Source organism: Salvelinus namaycush, chromosome 6, assembly GCF_016432855.1.
Source record: "Salvelinus namaycush isolate Seneca chromosome 6, SaNama_1.0, whole genome shotgun sequence".
Classification (NCBI taxonomy): domain Eukaryota; kingdom Metazoa; phylum Chordata; class Actinopteri; order Salmoniformes; family Salmonidae; genus Salvelinus; species Salvelinus namaycush.
Genome location: NC_052312.1, coordinates 24,183,531 through 24,203,983, shown reverse-complemented (window position 1 = coordinate 24,203,983; position 20,453 = coordinate 24,183,531). Strand labels below are relative to the sequence as shown.

At 42.0% G+C, this 20,453-nt stretch overlaps 1 pseudogene; it reads left to right on the top strand.

The window, feature by feature from the left end:
• LOC120049047 overlaps positions 1-20,453 on the top strand; it is a 48,751-nt pseudogene that overhangs the window by 12,617 nt on the left and 15,681 nt on the right.

The window sequence follows — 20,453 nt, the reverse complement described above, 5'->3', positions numbered from 1 at the left end:
ACTGCTGAAAAATTAATCAAATGGCCACCCTGACTATCTACTACTATCTACTATCTTTTTACACTGCTGCTACTCGCTGTGTATTATCTATGCATAGTCACTTTACAAATGACCTCGACTAACCTGTACCCCCGCACATTGACTCGGTACTGGTACCCCCTGTATATAGCCTCGTTATTGTTATGTGTTTTTCTTTAGTTTATTTAGTCAATATTTTCTTAACTCTATTTCTTGAACTGCATTGTTGGTTAAGGGCTTGTAAGTAAGCATTTCATGGTAAGGTCTACACCTGTTGTATTCGGCGCAAATCTGATATGATTTGAGATTGTCTCTCTAAATTGTCTTCAAGAGAACTCAACAACACTCAACTCTGCAATACCTCTGTGATGTATGACTGTGTTGTTAGGGGATAGTCAGCATTCCAAATGGCACCCTATTCCCTTTACAGCGCACCACTTTTGACCAGAGTCTTATGGGGCCTGGTCAAAAGAAGTGCACTACATAAGGAATATCGTGGCATTTGGGATGTAGCCACAGTCTCTGATGACACATTTGGTTCTGAGTGCCAAAATTAGTTAGGGAATAGGGATGGTCTGTTGGTTGCTACCACAACAAATAGAAAGAGTCAATGGATGTGTCTCAAATGGGTCCCTTTTCCCTTTAGAGTGCACAACTTTTGGCCAGGGAACATACGTGTAGGCCAATGGTCAGGGCCCATAGGGCTCTGGTCAAAAGTAGTGCCCTATATAGGTAAAAGAGTGCCATTTGGGATGCAAGCAATGTGTTTTAAGCACACATATACGAGAACCTTGTTTGGTCTTGACAAAAGTCCTATCAGGGCAGCAGCTAGTCTGGCGGTTAGTGCGTCGACAAGCTGCCGATGTACCCTTGAGCAAGGCACTTAACCCTAATTTGCTCCAGGGCCGCTGAACTACAATGGCTGACCTTGTAATACAGCACATTTCACTGCACCTATCTGGTGTATAAAACATATTTAATCTAATATATCTGTCAGCTATGGAAGCTCAAACTTACTGGCTTCAGTGATTATCTATCCACGTATAGGCCTATTAAAAGTGTTCACTGGACATCCAAACGCATTAACATAATAGCCAATATGGTTGAGGGAGAGAGAGATATTACACTTACCACCCAAGAAAGATGATTGCATTTTTATTTGCAATTTCTGTGAATTCAATGATACTTAAAATTCAATTCACACGTAATATTGTTTTTAGCATTTTATTACATATTCTGCAGAAAGAAGCCTTTTGAAATATCAGTGATGTCATTTGCTATTTTGCAGCTGAGGCCAATGTCATATTTTCTTTCCTTCGAGAGTGTTTTGTAATCACCAACTCCAACTGACCCGATCCTCTCCTCCCTCCCCCACATCCCTCATCCCCAAGTAAAACAAACAGAGAGAGGAAGAAAAAAAGAAAGAGGGAGGGGCACTTGTTTACCCATTCATCCTCTCCAAAATGTTTTCCTTGAGGGGGAAGAATAGATCCTTCTTTGACCGAGAAACTTCTTCGGAAGTCTAGCACCGAAACATCACTATAACCATTCATACAGCATAAAATTTGTTTTAATGTGTTTTCCTGAGCCTGTAGGCTATTCTGAATGCAATCTGCAGTTCACACAATAACAAAGTGGCTACCCCACCACTGTTTTGATAAAAGGCTGAGGCATGGGACTGGAGAAATGTAACCACTAAAATTCACAGACAGAGCTATGGATGCAAGGACCGACCATCCATGATATCAAAATGATAGTTTTAACCATGTTTTGAGGCTATACAGTGTTTATTTACAATTTTGTTGTTTACAAACAATAAGTAAAACAAGCTTATATTTTGGGTTTGGATGGAGTACGACAGTTGAACTAAGCTCCTGAGGCATTTATAAGCTATATTCTTCAAGAATCAATGGGTATGTATGTATCATTCATTTAGCGCAGATTGCCCCTTTAAACTCTGTGGTTCAAGCTCAAAGTCTTGGAAGTGTGGCCTGGCTCATCAAAATCATTACAATAAACCCACATTACAATAAAACAATATCCTCAAAAATAATACTCTCTGATCTACAATCTTTGAGGTCCAGACTGTCATTGCCATTATTATTATTATTGTTCATTATTGTTCATTATCATCATCCTCCCTAAGAAGAGAGCCAGACTGTTGTGGACAGCATCAGACAAGACTCAAGGGACAATGGGCGATGATGTCTCAATATGGTCGCACTAGGAGATAGCCAGTCTTTGGGAACCACCCATCACTGACAGTACGTGGCTCAATATATCGTCCCAAATGGCACCCTATTCCCTATTATAGCGCACTACTTTTGACCAGTTACAGCATCACTATCTGACCACCTGTCTTCACCTGGGCATAAGCCTGTGTCTGCTTCCAAAATAGCTCCCTATTCCCTATATAGGGAACAACCTTTGACCGAAGATGTTATCAAATAAAATGTTATTTGTCACATGTGCCGAATACAACGGGTGTAGACTACACCGTGAAATGCTTGTTTTACGAGCCCTTCCCAACGATGCAGATAAAGAATAAAAATAGTAACACTCTTAGAAAAAAAGGTGCTATCTAGAACCTAAAAGGGATCTTCGGCTGTCCCCATAGGAGAACCATTTGAAGAATCCTTTTTAAAAAAATGTTATTTTACCTTTATTTATACAGGTTTTTTCTCATTGAGATAATATGTATTTTCCAAGAGAGACCTGGTCCAATAGCAGCAGGGGGAATAACGTTTCAGACAAAACAACTTACATACACTAACACAGCATTAAACAAAACTATAAACACACATACAGTACAACAATTACATATTACATTAAAAACACAAACATCTTGACTAAAAACAGCTGGCCTAAAAACAATTACACTCTTCAATGATATATACATCGATCGAGACCATCACATTTTAAAATGTTCAGGAGAGAATTCCAGGACCACGGTGCTAAGTAACTAAAACTATTTCTACTATGACCTGTTCTAATTTTTGGAACTGTTAGAAGCAAATCAGAATCCTTGTTGGTTCTAGGTAGAACCCTTTTGGTTCCTAGTAGAACTGTTTTGGGTTCTACTGTTTTGGGTTCTACATTGAACCCAAAATGGTTCTACCTGGAATCAAAAAGGGTTATCCTATGGGGACAGTCAAAGAACTCTTTTCAAACTATTTGTTCTAAGAGTGTCGTGCACTACTTTTGACATTAGTCCTGTGGGCCCTGGTCAAAAGTTCTGCACTATATACATAGGGAATAGGGTGCCATTTGGGACGCAGACCCTTGGTTGTCAGTCTCCCTACTAACATCTGGACCTGTTAGCATTGGCAGACTGCTGCTGTTACTAATGTCAGGGGAAGGGGGGAGAGAGAGAGAGAAAGAGAGAGCATGTCACAACCATCCTTAATAAGGACTTGGATACAACCTCTTGGGTGTTCAGCTTTCTCTTTCCTTCTCTTTCTCTCCCTCTCCCACACTCACTCACTCTTTTCTGCCAATCTGTTTCCCTCTCTAATGGTCTTTCACACAGTTTATTCTCTCTGTCACGTGACAGATTCATGATGATGCCATTTTCAGAATGAGAGAACTGGTAAGAGAGAGGAGGTGAAGAAGAGAGAGAGTGAGTGAGTGGTGGGACAAAGAAAGAGATAGGGGAATAAGGAAACCGATGCTACAGATTATGTTAAACAGTGCTTGCCAAGCCCAAAACTCACTTAAATCTTGTTGTTTGTTCCCAACACCAAATAGTACAAGCTAGCTTATCACAGTGAATTGGTTAAGTAAGTCTGGGTGAATGAGGAAAGCGCATGCAAAATCAGAATCTGTTTTCTATCATTATAGAGTTCCAGAATGTAACTCTATACTCAGAGTTCCACATGGGAACTCCATTGTAGAACTGTTACCCAATGAGAACCCCTGAAGTTGCTATCTTGTGCTGCCCTCTAGCTTCAAGAAGAATAACTGAAAATCCGGATGCTGTTGGTAGAAGTTGCCCAAAGATAGGAGCAGGTCTAGGATCAACTTACTCCCATATCTGAAGGTGTAAATTACAAAGTAAAACACAACACTGACCTTAGGTCAGTGTTTAAGCGCTTCCTGGTGTCCTACAATGTTTTGTAGCCTAATTCTGCTATACTGACTGACACACACACACCAATCCAATCAGAGGGGTTGGGTAAATTGCGGAAGACACATTTCAGTTGAAGGCTTTCAGTTGAACTGACTAGGTAATCCCCCTTCACCCTTTCCCTTAATATGGCTAGAAGATACACTACATGACCAAAGGTATGTGGACACCTGCTCGTTCCAAAATATCATTCCAAAATCATGGGTATTAATATGGAGTTAGAACAGCCTCCACTCTTCTGGGAACGCTTTCCATTAGATGTTGGAACATCACTGTCGGCATTTCAATTCATCACAAAGGTGTTCGATGGGGTTGAGGTCAGGGATCTGTGCTGGCCAGTAAAGTTTTTCCACACAGATCTTGACAAACCATTTCTGTATGGACCTCACTTTGTGCATGGGGGCACTGCCATGCTGGACAGGAAAGGGCCTTCCCCAAACTGTTGCCACTAAGTTGTAACCACAGAAAGGGTCTGGAATGTCAGTGTATGCTGTAGCGTTAAGATTTCCCTTCACTGGAACTAAGGGGCCTAGCCCAAACCACTAAAAACAGCCACAGACCAATATTCCTCTTCTACCAAACAAGACAGTTGGCACTATGTGTTCAGGCAGGTAGCGTTCTCCTGGCATCCGCCAAACCCAGATTCGTCCGTCGAACTGCCAGATGGTGAGACGTGATTCATCACTCCAGAGAACGTATTTCCACTGCTCCAGAGTCCAATGGCGGCGAGCTTTACACCACTCCAGCCAACGCTTGGCACTGTGCATGGTGATCTTAGGCTTGTGTGCGGCTGCTCGGCCATGAAAACCCATTTCATGAAGCTCCCGAAGAACAGTTCTTGTGCTGATGTTACTCCCAGAGGCAGTTTGGAACTCAGCAGTGAGTGTTGCAACCGAGTACAGACGGTTTCCTCTTTTCTATCTGTTTCAAAGACAGAGTTCCAGAGTTGTAAAATACAGAATAAATCAGAATGTCTCCATGGACAGGCTGGACATGGAAAATCAAGATGGAATGTTAGGTTAGAGCCTGCATATCATGTGCTTGGGGCTGTGCTCTGTCCCAGAAAGTCCAGCAGTAGAACAATAGGGTTATTATGTTGAGATTGAGATACATGATTTGTCCCACTATTGTAGTCTACAAAGTAACTTCGGCCCCACACTACTTGGGCAGATGTGTCTGGTCAGCGGGAGTAGGCCTACCTACAAAGAGCAAAATAAGGTTGAAGATAAAGGTTATAGGTAGGCCTAATGTAAAAACATTTCCTGTTTTTATACACTACCGGTCAAAAGTTTTAGAACACCTACTCATTCAAGGGTTTTTCTTTATTTTTACTATTTTCTACATTGTAGAATAATAGTGAAGACATCAAAAATATGAAAATAACACATATGGAATCACGTAGTAATCATAACATGGTTAAACAAATCTAAAAATATTTTATATTTGAGGTTCTTCAAATAGCCACCCTTTGCCTTGATGACAGCTCTGCACACCCTTGGCATTTTCTCAACCAGCTTCACCCTGGAATGCTTTTCCAACAGTCTTGAACTAGTTCCCACATATGCTGAGCACTTGTTGGCTGCTTTTCCTTCACTCTGCGGTCCGACTCATCCCAAACCATCTCAATTAGGTTGAGGTCGGGGGATTGTGGAGGCCAGGTCATCTGATGCAGCACTCCATTACTCTCCTTCTTAGTAAAATAGACCTTACACAGCCTGGAGGTGTGTTGGGTCATTGTCCTGTTGAAAAACAAATGATAGTCCCACTAAACGCAAACCAGATGGGATGGCGTATCGCTGCAGAATGCTGTAGTAGCCATGCTGGTTAAGTGTGCCTTGAATTCTAAATAAATCACCAACAGTGCCACCAGCAAAGCAACCCCACACCATAACACCTCCTCCATGCTTTACGGTGGGAAATATACACGCGGAGATCATCCATTCACCCACACCGCGTCTCACAAAGACACGGCGGTTGGAACCAAAAATCTCAAATTTGGACTCCAGACCGAAGGACAAATCTCCACCGGTCTAATGTCCATTGCTCGTGTCTCTTGGCCCAAGCAAGTCTCTTCTTCTTATTGATGTCCTTTAGTAGTGGTGTCTTTGCAGCAAGTCGACCATGAAGGCCTGATTCACACAGTCTGCTCTGAACAGATGTTGAGATGTGTCTGTTACTTGAACTCTGTGAAGCATTTATTTAGACTGCAATATCTGAGGCTGGTAACTCTAATGAACTTTTCCTCTGTAGCAGAGGTAACTCTGGGTCTTCCATTCCTGTGGCGGTCCTCAGGAGAGCCAGTCTCATGAGAGCCAGTTTCATCATGGTTTTTTGCGACTGCACTTGAAGAAACTTTCAAAGTTCATGAAATTTTCCGTTTTGAGTGACCTTCATGTCTTAAAGTATTGATGGACTGTCATTTCTCTTTGCTTATTTGAGCTGTTTTTGCCATAATATGGACTTGGTCTTTTACCAAATAGGTTGATATTCTGTTTACCTACCCTACCTTGTCACAAAATAACTGATTGGCTCAACTGATTGGCTCCAAGAAGGAAAGAAATCCCACAAATATACTTTTAACAAGGCAAACCTGTTAATTGAAATGCATTCCAGGTGACTACCTCAAGAAGCTGGTTGAGAGAATGCCAAAAGTGTGCAAGGCTATCTTCAAGGCAAAGGGTCGCTATTTGATGAATTTCAAATAGAAAATATATTTTGATTTGTTTAACACTTTTTTGGGTTACTACATGATTCCATATGTTTTATTTCATAGTTTTGATGTCTTCACTATTATTCACTATAGTAAATACAAAGAAAAACCCTTGAATGAGTAGGTGTTCTAACCAGTTGAAGTCAGAAGTTTACATACACCTTAGCCAAATACATTTAAACTCAGTTTTTCACAATTCCTGACATTTAATCCTGGTAAACAGTTCCTGTCTTAGGTCAGTTAGGATCACCACTTAATTTTAAGAATGTGAAATGTCAGAATAATAGCAGAGAGAATTATTTATTTCAGCTTTTATTTTTTTCATCACATTCCCAGTGGGTCAGAAGTTTACATATACTCAATTAGTATTTGGCAGCATTGCCTTTAAATTGTTTAACTTTGGTCAAACGTTTTGGGTAGCCTTCCACAAGCTTCCCACAATAAGTTAGGTGAATTTTGGCCCATTCCTCCTGACAGAGCTGGTGTAACTGAGTCAGGTTTGTAGGCCTCCTTGCTCGCACATGCTTTATCAGTCCTGCTCACAAATTTTCTATGGGATTGAGGTCAGGACTTTGTGATGGCCCTCCAATACCTTGACTTTGTTGTCCTTAAGCCATTTTGCCCCAACTTTGGAAGTATGCTTGGGGTCATTATCCATTTGGAAGACCCATTTGCGACCAAGCTTTAACTTCCTGACTGATGTCTTGAGACGTTGCTTCAATATATCCACAATTTTCCTACCTCAGGATGCCATCTATTTTGTGAAGGGCACCAGTCCCTCCTGCAGCAAAGCACCCCCACAACATGATGCTGCCACCCCCGTGCTTCACAGTTGGGATGGTGTTCTTCGGCATGCAAGCCTCCCCCTTTCCCCCCCAAACATAACAATGGTCATTATGGCCAAACAGTTTTACATTTGTTTCATCAGGCCAGAGGACATTTCTCCAAAAAGTATGATCTTTATCCACATGTGCAGTTGCAAACCAGTCTGGCTTTTTTATGGCGGTTTTGGAGCAGTGGCTTCTTCCTTGCTGAGCGGCCTTTCAGGTTATGTTGATATAGGACTCGTTTTACTGTGGATATAGATACTTTATACCTGTTTCCTCCAGCATCTTCACAAGGTCCTTTGCTGTTGTTCTGGGATTGATTTGCACTTTTCGCACCAAAGTACGTTCATCTCTAGGAGACAGAACGCGTCTCCTTCCTGAGCGGTATGACGGCTGCGTGGTCCCATGGTGTTTATACTTGCGTACTATTGTTTGTACAGATGAACTTGGTACCTTCAGGCGTTTGGAAATTGCTCCCAAGGATGAACCAGACTTGTGGAGGTTTTGGCTGATTTCTTCTGATTTTCCCATGATGTCAAGCAAGGAGGCACTGAGTTTGACAGTAGGCCTTGAAATACATCCACAGGTACACCTCCAATTTACTAAAATTTTGTAAATTAGCCTATCAGAAGCTTCTGAAGCTATGACATCATTTTCTGGAATTTTCCAATTTTCTAAGCTGGAATTTTCCCTCCTAGACCTGTTTAAAAGCACAGTCAACTTAGTGTATGTAAACTTCTGACCCACTGGAATTGTGATACAGTGAATTATAAGTGAAATAATCTGTCTGTAAACAATTGTTGGAAAAATGACTTGTCATGCACACAGTAGATGTCCTAACCGACATGCCAAAACTATAGTTTTTAACAAGAAATTTGTGGAGTGGTTGAAAAACGAGTTTTAATAACTCCAACATAAGTGTATGTAAACTTCCGACTTCAACTGAAGTATTTTTTTAGGTATCTGTACTTTACTATTTATATTTTTGACTACTTTTACTTCAATACATTCCTAAAGAAAATGATGTACTTTTTGCTCCATACATTTTCCCTGACAACCAAAAGTACTTGTTACATTTTTAATGCTGAGCAGGACAGGAAAGTGGTCCAATTCACACAATTATCAAGAGAACATCCATGGTTATCCCTACTGCCTCTGATCTGGAGGACTCACTAAACACAAATGCTTCATTTGTAAATGATGTCTGCGTGTTGTAGTGTGCCCCTGGCTATCCGTAAATAGCATATTTTTTTAAACAAGAGAATTGTGCAGTCTTATTATAAGCAATTTGAAATGATTTATACTTTTGACACTTAAGTATATTTAAAACCAAATAGTTTTAGACTTACTCAAGTAACGTTAGTATTTTCTGGGGGACTTTCACTTTAACTTGAGTCATTTTCTATGAAGGTATCTTTACTTTTGACAGTTGGGTACTTTTCCCACCACTGCAAGGTAGGTCGGAGGTCAGAACGCTCGGATCAACCGAACTCCTTGGCCAGAGCGTCTAGTGTGCGCTGTGAATTTACGAAGGGACAATCTGACAACGCTCTGAATTTACAAATGCCCAGAGCGCACTCTGAGCACACTCTGGCACTCCAGATTGAATTTACAAACTACGAACACGTTCCAGGTCTCTTGTTTCTTAGGCGACGCATTAACCATATCCGGTTGTTTCGGGGTCCCAACAAGATCCTGGTCACCCTCAACGACATCACTTTCATCAAACCGTCGCTTACCAACAAGGTCAGCCAAGCAACTCGACTCCAACTCAAACCAAAAAGTATTGTGAAATGCTCTCATAAACAACATGTAGGCTTATTTTACTGGGCGTCTACGACGCCGATTCCACCGATTGTGCCTTTTTGTGAAGTGTATCTTGGTCGACAAACTTTTGATTTCACTTCATTTTAACATTCTGTCAAAGAGCACATGTTCAACTTCATAAACACATTTTCCCATCTCAACAGGTTAAATGAAATAATTACTATAGTAAGCGCCTATTAAGTGACAAATAAAATTACAGGGTTGACGATTTCATCTTAAATCAGCAATACAACCCCTTGTGACAGAGCGAATGGAAGCTTGATGTGTGCAACAGGAAGTGGTAATTGAATGCAAGCGACAACAAAATGTAATTGCTCAAACATTTCTAGGATGTCTGAGGGTTGACGTGTTATGCTCAACCCGCTCAGTTTTCTACCACAAAACACCAGAAAATGGCCAAAAATAGTAGAGCCAGCTCACCGGCTTTTGCGCTATGATTTGAATGTTATATATTCAAATCTTCTTTTGGAAATCTATTTAAAAAGGACTTGTTTCACAATATAAAACCAGAAATCAGTTCACGTAACAGGGTTGACTTAAAAATGAGGAACAGACCTACATTTATCACTAACTACGTAAAACAATGATCTTCCAAAATGAGTTTGTCAAAGCAACAAAGTAACTATGGCTTTACAATGATGGTGAAACTTGGAGACATTTTTGGATTAATTGGGTCTTCCTAGAAGTGACAGGGTTGATGGATGGACATGTCAAAATGCAGATTTTTTTTACTTTAGCAAGCCTTCATTTACATAAAACAAATCTATAAATCGGATTTATTGAATTCTCCATGTGGTCTATATTAAAGGGCACTTCATTTAATATAACAGGCTTTTAAAAATTCAATATTGGTGTACAATTTCTACTTAAAATATCAAATTGCATTCTTTTTGTGGAAAGACCCTGGTGTATTAGCAGTCATGATTGAACCTATTTCTGCTGTGCTCCAGAAGCTGAGTATAGACGACAGTAAGAGTAAGACCAGTGGAGTCTCTCTGAGGAGCCTGTCACAGCGCATGCGTCATGTCCCCTTCTCTGGACAATTACCTGCCACCTACGATAACTCCGTCCTCTATGAAGTAAGAAGAGCAGAATGGTTGTTTGATTGTTAAAATGATTGATTGGATTTGTTATAATGAACTGCGTTAGTTAAAAACATGTTTGTGATGAACATCTGAGTGGGGAGATTCTTGACTATTATGGGCCAATTTAATGTTGGTTTAGACTGGGCGTGGCTTATGAGACTACCTCATGGAACATTCAGGAGCATTAATACCAAAATCAAATTGTATTAGTCACATGCGCCGAATACAACAGGTGTAGACCTTACAGTGAAATGCTTACATACGAGCCCCTAACCAACAATGCAGTTTAAAAAATACGGATAAGAATAAGAAATAAAAGTAACAAGTAATTAAAGAGCAGCAGTAAAATAACAATAGCGAGACTATATACAGGGGGGTACCGGTACAGAGTAAATGTGCGGGGGCACCTGTTGAGGTAGTATGTACATGTAGGTAGAGTTAATAAAGTGACTATACATAAATGATAACAGAGAGCAGCAGCGTTGGGGGGGTGCAAATAGTCTGTGTAGCCATTAGATTAGATGTTCAGGAGTCTTATGGCTTGGGGGTTGAAGCTGTTTAGAAGTCTCTTGGACCTAGACTTGGCACTCCGGAGAACAGTCTATGACGTGTTTGAACGGGTGGGTTACCTTAAGATTTTTTTTTAAATGAATGTTTATTCATATCCTTGGCTATAGTTTTCTAAGTATATTTTCACATCAAGTTGGTGATTAGTGATGTTTTCTGTCCTTGCTGTTGTTGGGGTTCGTTCCTTGTTCCTTGTCAATCATTGGCTCATTGGTGAAATTAGCATTCAGACAGTATCTTTAATTAAATCAATCATTCATTTATTAATGCAGTTGCAGACAGAAGTTGACAACAGGAACATAGCACGCATGTTTCCGAGTAAGTTCTGCATAATAGAAAAGGGTCTGAGTTGTTTTATTATGCCTGCAGTCATATATCTTAGTGATGTCACTGCCTATGTCATTACCTTCTACTCATGAGACCAAACCCATGCCTACACATCTATACAAAGAAGAGTTTCAGTGTTATTTAAAGGCTCAGCAGTAATTGTCCACTCCCCAAGTTGATTTATAGTGGAATGTCTGACTAGTCTCATCTCTTTCACTCCCCCGCAGAGTTCTGTGTCTCTGCATCTCTTATCTTTGAGGCTCTTTCTCAGTCACACATCTCTCAGACCATTTCTTTATAAGAGGCAGAGACTAGAAAATAACTGTGGAACAATATTAAACCTTATAATGCAAATACATATTGTTAATCTGTAGTCTAGGACCCTATAAATGTAAGGGGGAGGGGTCTTATAACCCTTCCCCTTCTATTAATACAACATAAGCATAATCAATTATTATAATACATCAAACATTTGGTACAGCCCCTATCATGACCCCAAGGTGAACCCAACACTGTACTCTAGTGCCAGTCTGTTTTGTGCTACCATGCCACTCCTTGTTAGTCATTGTTTGGCACAAACAGATCTGGGAACAGGCTAGCTGTACTTTACACTGTCATAAATGCTGTTGAAATATGACACCATAATACAATACCTACCTCTAATCTCCCCAGATGAAGGACATGCGTCATGAGAACATTAACCTTTTCCTGGGTTTTTACCACAACCGTGGAGTGTTTGCCATCGTGACAGAGTTCTGCACCAGGGGAAGCATGGAAGACCTATTGCTCAACAATGATGTAAAACTGGACTGGATGTCATCACTACTGCTAGACCTTAAGATAGGAGGGAGGGAGGAAAAGAAGATGGGGGAGGGTGGACTGGATGTTCAAGTCATCTCTACTGCTGGACCTTATTAAGGTGAGGAGAGGTGGAGAGGGAGGGGGGATGGAGGCATTAGGAGGAAAGGAAGAAGTAAGAGGGGATGGAGGCAGGGCAAGAGATATGAAAGTGGCTCAGCCAAAAGGAAAGCGGGAGGAGCAGGAGTCTAAAGTGCAAAGGGGAAGGTGGGAGGGCACGCCTGGGTTCCATGCTAAGTACCAGTGTTCTCTATATTCTATGTTCTCTGAGTTCTATGCTCCATGTTCTCCCCCAGGGTATGAAGTACCCGCACCACAGGAACTTGTTTCATGGTCGTCTGAAGAGCAGGAACTGTGTGGTGGATGGACGTTTTGTCCTGAAGAGCACTGACTACGGATACAACGAGGCAGCAAGGTTCCCCTACCCAGAACCGCCTGCAGAGGGTGAGTAGGTCTGGAGAGGGGTAGAGAGTTTTACCTTGAGTGCCTTAAGTTCCATCTGGACAGAGTGGACTGATTCTGTATGTTTAAAAGTTAATATACAGTAACTTGTAGTTTGTTTCTCTATGCATATGTGTGTGTGTGTGTCAGAGGAGGCTGGTGGGAGGGGCTATAGGAGGACGGGCTCATTGTAATCGCTGGAATGGAGTTAATGGAAAAGAGTCAATGTGGTTTCCATATGTTTGATAACATTACAATGAGCCCGTCCTCCTATAGCTCCTCCCACCATCCGCCACGTGTGTGTGCTAACTCTATGCTTGTGTGTGTCTGCGTGCATGCCCCTCCTAGACCTGTTGTGGATGGCCCCTCCCCGGTCTCTATGGCGGTCTCCATGGTGACATCTGCAGCTTCGCCATCATCATCCAGGAAGGGGTTATGAGGGGCCCGCCCTTCTGCATGCATGGGGCAGTCTGCTGCAGGTAAGAGACTACATTACGCAGAGTACACCTGTACAAGGAACAGGAAGTGGTCATGAGTGGGCCGACCTTCTGCATGCTGGAGCAGTCTGCTGCAGATAAAAGTACATTACCCAGAGTACCCCAGTACAGGTAACAGGAAGTGTTCCCCCGAAGAGGTGTACATTTTAGTTTTTGCCCTAATCCTACACACCTGATTGAAATATTCAACACATCATCAATCCTTTGGAACTTGGTCTGAGTGGAGTCAGGTGTGTGGCGTTGAGACAAACATAAATGTGCGCCACTATAGGTCCCCAGGACCAGGATTAAGAAACCCTGCTCGAGAGTCATGTTGCTACTGTATTTTTCTTTAATATACCTGACTAGTCTGTTGTCCTTTTGATCTTTACCCCCTGCCCCTCCAGAGTTGATCCAGAAGATCCGTAAGCCCCCTCCGCTGTGTCATCTAGTGGTCTACCCTGACTACGCCCCATGGAGTGTATCCAGCTGATGAAACAGTGACGGAAGGAACAGCCAGACAGACGGCCATGCTTCGACGAGATCTTTGACTTGGGTATGTATGTGTACTTTATTAGATGTAGAGATGAATCAGAATCAAATGAACATGTTTTCAAGATAAGGCAATGATACAAGTTATACACTGAGCGAACTCAACATTGTTCTTTCCATGACATTGACTGACCAGGTGAATCCAGTTGAAAAGCTATGATCCCTTATTGATGTCTCGTGTTAAATCCACTTCAATCAGTGTACTGGAGGAGACGGGTTAAAGGAGGATTTTTAAGCCTTGAGAGAATTGAGACATGGATTGTGTATGTGTGCCATTCAGAGGGTGAATCAAATCAAAGTGGGCAAGTCAAAATATTTAATTAAGTGCCTTTGAACGGGGGATACCTAGTCAGTTGTCCAACTGAATGTATTCAACTGAAATGTGTCTTCCGCATTTAACCCACCCCCCTCTGAATCAGAGGTGGGGGGGGGGGGGGGGGGGGCTGCCGTAATCAACAGCCACGTCTTCGGCACCCAGGGATCACTGTCTTGCTCAGGGGCAGAACAACAGGTTTTTACTTTGTCAGCTCGGGAATTCGATCCAGCAACCTTCCAGTTACTGGCCTAACGCTCTAACCACTAGGCTACCTGCTGTAGGTGCTAGGCGTACCGGTTTGTGTCAAAAACGACAATGCTGCTGGGTTTTTTCACGCTCAACATTCTCCCATGTGCATCAAGGATGGTCCACCACCCAAAGGACATCCAGCCAACTTCACACAACTGTGGGAATCATTGGAGTCAACATGGGCCAGCTTCCCCGTGGAATGCTTTTGACACCTTGTAGAGTCCATGCCCCAACGAATTGAGGCTGTTCCGAGGGGGGGAAAAGGTGGTGTTCTTAATGTTTTGTATACTGAATGTACAGTGGCAAGAAAAGGTATGTGAATCCTTTGGAATTACTGGGAGTTCTGCATAAATTGGTCATCAAATTTGATCTGATCTTCATCTAAGTCACAATAGACAAACAGTGTGCTTAAACTAATAACACACAAATGATTGTATTTTTCTTGTCTATATTGAATATATCACTACACTATAGTGTAGGTTGGAAAAAGTATGTGAACCCCTAGGCTAATGACTTCTCCAAAACCTAATTGGAGTCAGGAATCAGCTAACATGGAGTCCAATTAATGAGATGAGATTGGAGATGTTGGTTAGAGCTGCCCTATAAACACTCAGAAAAGTTTGAGTTTGCTATTCACAAGAGGTATTGCCTGATGTGAACCATGCCTCGAACAAAAGAGATCTCAGAAGACCTAAGATTAAGAATTGTTGACTTGCATAAAGCTGATAAGGGTTACAAAAGTATCTCTCAGATCTCTCAGATCAAATGTTATGACCAATTTATGCATAAATCCAGGTAATTCCAAAGGGTTCACATACTTTTTCTTTCCACTGTATATCCGTGGCTTGATATTGACCAATATGATTTAACCCTACTTGTATTTCCATGACATACGTTTATCAGGGTGAACTTCTTACCTTCAAGTCTGTCTCTGTTATTCACTCATAAACTTAGGGTCACTGACTGAACCTGTACTGTATTCCTTAAATGCTCTCATTCTCTCACTCTTTCCCTCACTCAGTCTCATCATTCACACACTATATACTCTTTCTGTCTCCAGTTTAAGAAAAATCAACAAGGGCAGGAAGACCAACATCATAGAATCTATGTTGTCGATGCTGGAGCAGTATTCCTCTAAACTGGAGGACAGAGGAGCTAGATATAGAGAACTAGAAGACCTGAGAAACTACTCACTCAGATGCTGCCTTCGTAAGCCATATAAAGACACCGGTACACACACATACACATACACATACACATACAAACACACCTGTAATGTCTCCCCCTCGCTCCTAGGTCCGTGGCGGATGCCCTAAAGGTGGGTTGTAGGTGGTGGTACCAGGCAGTGATACTTGTCCCGACAGGATGCTCTCGATTGTGCATCTGTAAAAGTTTGATGTGGTTTTTTTTTGGATGTGTTTTTGGTGACAAGACTCATCATGAGGTTGAAGAGGCGCTGTTGCACCACCTTCACCACGCTGTCTGTGTGGGTGGACCATTTCAGTTTGTCTGTAATATGAACGCAGAGGAACAAAACTTTCCACCTTCTTGTCCCGTGGATAGGAGGGTGCTCCCTCTGCTGTTGCCGAGGGAATTCATGTGTGTTATTACAGCTGTTTACATACTGTCACAAGCAAACACCCGGAGGCAGTCTTTATTGTCTCGGGTGATTTTTAACCAAGCACGTTTAAAATAAATTTTTCCAAAATATCACCATGTATCCATGAGAGGAAACAACGTGCTGGACCATCTATATACAAACATCTGTGACGCATACAAAGCCATTCCCGCCCCCACTTCAGCCAATCAGATCAGGTCTCTCAGTTCCTATTCCCTGCCCACAAGCAGCAACTCAAGAGAGCCAACACAGAATATTGAGGCGCTGGACAGAAGAGGCAGACTCTAATACTGCGGGACCTTTTTGAGAATACTGATTGGAATTCAAAGCTGTTAGGTGCCAACCGAAGCCTCACGCCCAGACAAGCTTAACACATTCTATGCTCGCTTCGAGGCAGACAATACTGAGTCATCCAGGAAGACTCTCGCTGCCTATCAATACACACACAAGTTACAGCCTTATTCTAATAGATTACATTTAAAAAATCCTCAGCAATCTACACACAATACCCCATAATGACAAAGCGAAGATAGTTTTTATAATGGTTGCAAATTTATTAAAGATTAAAAACAGAAACACCTTATTTACATACGTATTCAGACCCTTTGCTATGAGACTCAAAATTGAGTTCAGGTGCATCCTGTTTCCAGAGATCATCCATGAGATGTTTCTACAACTTGATTGGAGTCCACCTGTGGTAAATTCAATTGATTGAACATGATTTGGAAAGGCACACACTTGTCTATATAAAAAGGTCCCACAGTTGACGGTCCATGTCAGAGCAAAAACCAAGCCATGAGGTCGAAGGAATTGTCCGTAGAGCTCAGAGACATGATTGTGTCGAGGCAAAGATCTGGGGAAGGGTAGCAAAACATTTCTGCAGCATTGAAGATCCCCAGTTTCGAACCACGAACTCTTCCTAGAGCCGGCCGCCCGGCCAAACTGAGCAATCAGGCGAGAAGGGCCTTGGTCAGGGAGGTGACCAAGAACCCGATGGTCACTCTGACAGAGCTCTACAGTTCCTCTGTGAAGATGGGAGAACGTTCCAGAAGCACAACCATATTTGCAGCACTCCACCAATCAGGCCTTTATGGTAGACTGGCCAGACAGAAGCAACTACTCAGTAAAAGGCACGAGAGCCCGCTTGGAGTTCCCCAAAAGGCACCTAAAGACTCTCAGACCATGATAAACAAGATTCTCTGGTCTGATGAAACCAAGATTGAACTCGCTGTACAATTTGCCCAGGGTCATCCTTGTTTGGCTGGTGTAGGCAGTCATTAATAATTTGTTCTTAACTGACTTGCCTAGTTAAATAAAGGTTAAACACTCTTAATCTCTATCCAACAATGTCACCAAGCTCTCAACACATAGAACCCCTATAATGCTCTGTGGCACAATCCCAATACAACTCACTAGGTTCATTCTCTGATCCTAATTCTATGATTGATGGACAACATGTCAGTTCATACTGCAAAAGTTGATTGGTTGGAGGACATCCTGGTCGTGGTCATAATTACCATTTATCAAATCAAATCAAATCAAATTTTATTTGTCACATACACATGGTTAGCAGATGTTAATGTGAGTGTAGCGAAATGCTTGTGCTTCTAGTTCTGACAATGCAGTAATAACCAACGAGTAATCTAACCTAACAATTCCACAACTACTACCTTATACACACAAGTGTAAAGGGATAAAGAATATGTACATAAAGATATATGAATAAGTGATGGTACAGAACGGCATAGGCAAGATGCAGTAGATGGTATCGAGTACAGTATTTACATATGAGATGAGTAATGTATGGTATGTAAACATAAAAGTGGCATAGTTTAAAGTGGCTAGTGATACATGTATTACATAAAGATGGCAAGATGCAGTAGATGATATAGAGTACAGTATATACATATACATTATATTAAGTGGCATTGTTTAAAGTGGCTAGTGATACATTTTTGATCAATTCCCATCAATTTCCATTATTAAAGTGAGCTGGTGTTGAGTCATATTGACAGTATGTTGGCAGCAGCCACTCAATGTTAGTGGTGGCTGTTTAACAGTCTGATGGCCTTGAGATAGAAGCTGTTTTTCAGTCTCTCGGTCCCTGCTTTGATGCACCTGTACTGACCTCGCCTTCTGGATGATAGTGGGGTGAACAGGCAGTGGCTCGGGTGGTTGTTGTCCTTGATGATCTTTATGGCCTTCTTGTGACATCGGGTGGTGTAGGTGTCCTGGAGGGCAGGTAGTTTGCCCCCGGTGATGCGTTGTGCAGACCTCACTACCCTCTGGAGAGCCTTCCGGTTGTGGGCGGAGCAGTTGCCGTACCAGGCGGTGATACAGACCGACAGGATGCTCTCGATTGTGCATCTGTAGATGTTTGTGAGCGCTTTAGGTGACAAGCCGAATTTCTTCAGCCTCCTGAGGTTGAAGAGGTGCTGCTGCGCCTTCTTCACAACGCTGTCTGTGTGGGTGGACCAATTCAGTTTGTCCGTGATGTGTACGCCGAGGAACTTAAAAATTACTACCCTCTCCACTACTGCCCCGTCGATGTGGATAGGGGGGTGCTCCCTCTGCTGTTTCCTGAAGTCCACAATCATCTCCTTTGTTTTGTTGACGTTGAGTGTGAGGTTATTTTCCTGGCACCACACTCCGAGGGCCCTCATCTCCTCCCTGTAGGCCGTCTCATCGTTGTTGGTAATCAACATTGAGTATTAAAATTAATTGTGAATTAAAAGTGAGGATCGACCTCTGTCTAAGATCAGTTTCATGAAGAAGGATGAAACGGTGCGTGCGTTCAATACCAACTGGTACAACAGTATAGCTGGTTAACAGGAGCCTTTCATCAAGCCGCCTGTATGTCTATAGAAGGGGGTGAGGCCTACCAGCCTCCTAGGTTTTGTATTTAAGTCAATGTGGCCAGAGGAGGACAGAAGCTAGCTGTCCTCCGGCTACACCATGACAGTGCTGTTGAAGTTACCTTCATTGCAAAACAGTGTATTTTAATCAATTATTCGGTGACAGGAATATATTTAATACAGTTTTATCTTAGGATACTTTTTTTTATCTTAGGATAGTTTTATCTTATCTTATCTTATTGTTACTATTGTTATGAAATTTCATGGTAGAGTTCATGGTAGAGTCTGGCCACTCTACCATAAAGGCCTGATTGGTGGAGTGCTGCAGAGATGGTTGTGCTTCTGGAACATTCTCCCATCTTCACAGAGGAACTGTAGAGCTCTGTCAGAGTGACCATCGGGTTCTTGGTCACCTCCCTGACCAAGGCCCTTCTCGCCTGATTGCTCAGTTTGGCCGGGCGGCCGGCTCAAGGAAGAGTTTGTGGTTCCAAACTGGGGATCTTCAATGCTGCAGAAATGTTTTGTTACCCTTCCCCAGATCTGTGCATCGACACAATCATGTCTCTGAGCTCTACGGACAATTTCTTCAACCTCATGGAGATGCATACAGCCTATGTGCGCTGTCCATTTGGTCAGGGTAAACTCATTGATAACTTTATGTATTTATAGTCCATTTGTGTGTCAGGAGAAAATGTGATCAAATTTGGTCAACATTGGGCTGGCTAGGCTGCCAATACGTTTTCAATCAAAAATTATTAACTGGAATTAATCAATCAACAAGTCTTTTGACCGATGTGAGTAAATATTTTATAAGGCCTATAGTTGCATAGAACTGCATGATGTAAACATAAAGCAAGCTCAGCCCTGTGAGTTCTATTGTCTATCAGTTGTTGTCTGGATAGAGGAAATCCCCTTCCTAATCTAGTATAAATATAATTCAAATGAACAAGTGTAAGGTTGATGCAGTTTGACAGGGTTTTCATCCACCCAGGGCCAGGAGTTTTTTTTTCTTCCGTTTTTAAAAACATTGGACTTGATTGGGAAAAACTGGTCCCATCATAACCCTTATGTCACGTTCGTCGTAGTGAAGAGACCAAGGCGCAGCGTTATGTGAATACATTCTTCTTTTAATAAACGCAGAACACTTAAACAAACTAACAAAATGACTGTGACGCTATAAACAACTAGTGCTGACATGCAACTAAACATAGACAACTACCCACAAACCCAAAATGGAAAATGGCAACCTAAATAGGATCCCCAATCAGAGACAACGATAAACAGCTGCCTCTGATTGGGAACCAATTCAGTCCACCATAGACCTACATGACCTAGACATACAAAATCCCCATAGATAAACAAAAACCCTAGACAAGACAAAAACACACATACCCACCCTCGTCACACCCTGACCTGACCAAAATAATACAGAAAACTAAGGTCAGGGCGTGACACCTTATAAAAACGTTTTACAACTGATTAATCACTGTCATACCTTATAGGATCCAGAGTTGTCCTGGTTAGGTTAACAGATCAGGAAAAAAAAAACGCTCTGGGACCTATGGTGCCACCAGTCTGCTTGCAGTTGTCTGTTATGGTCA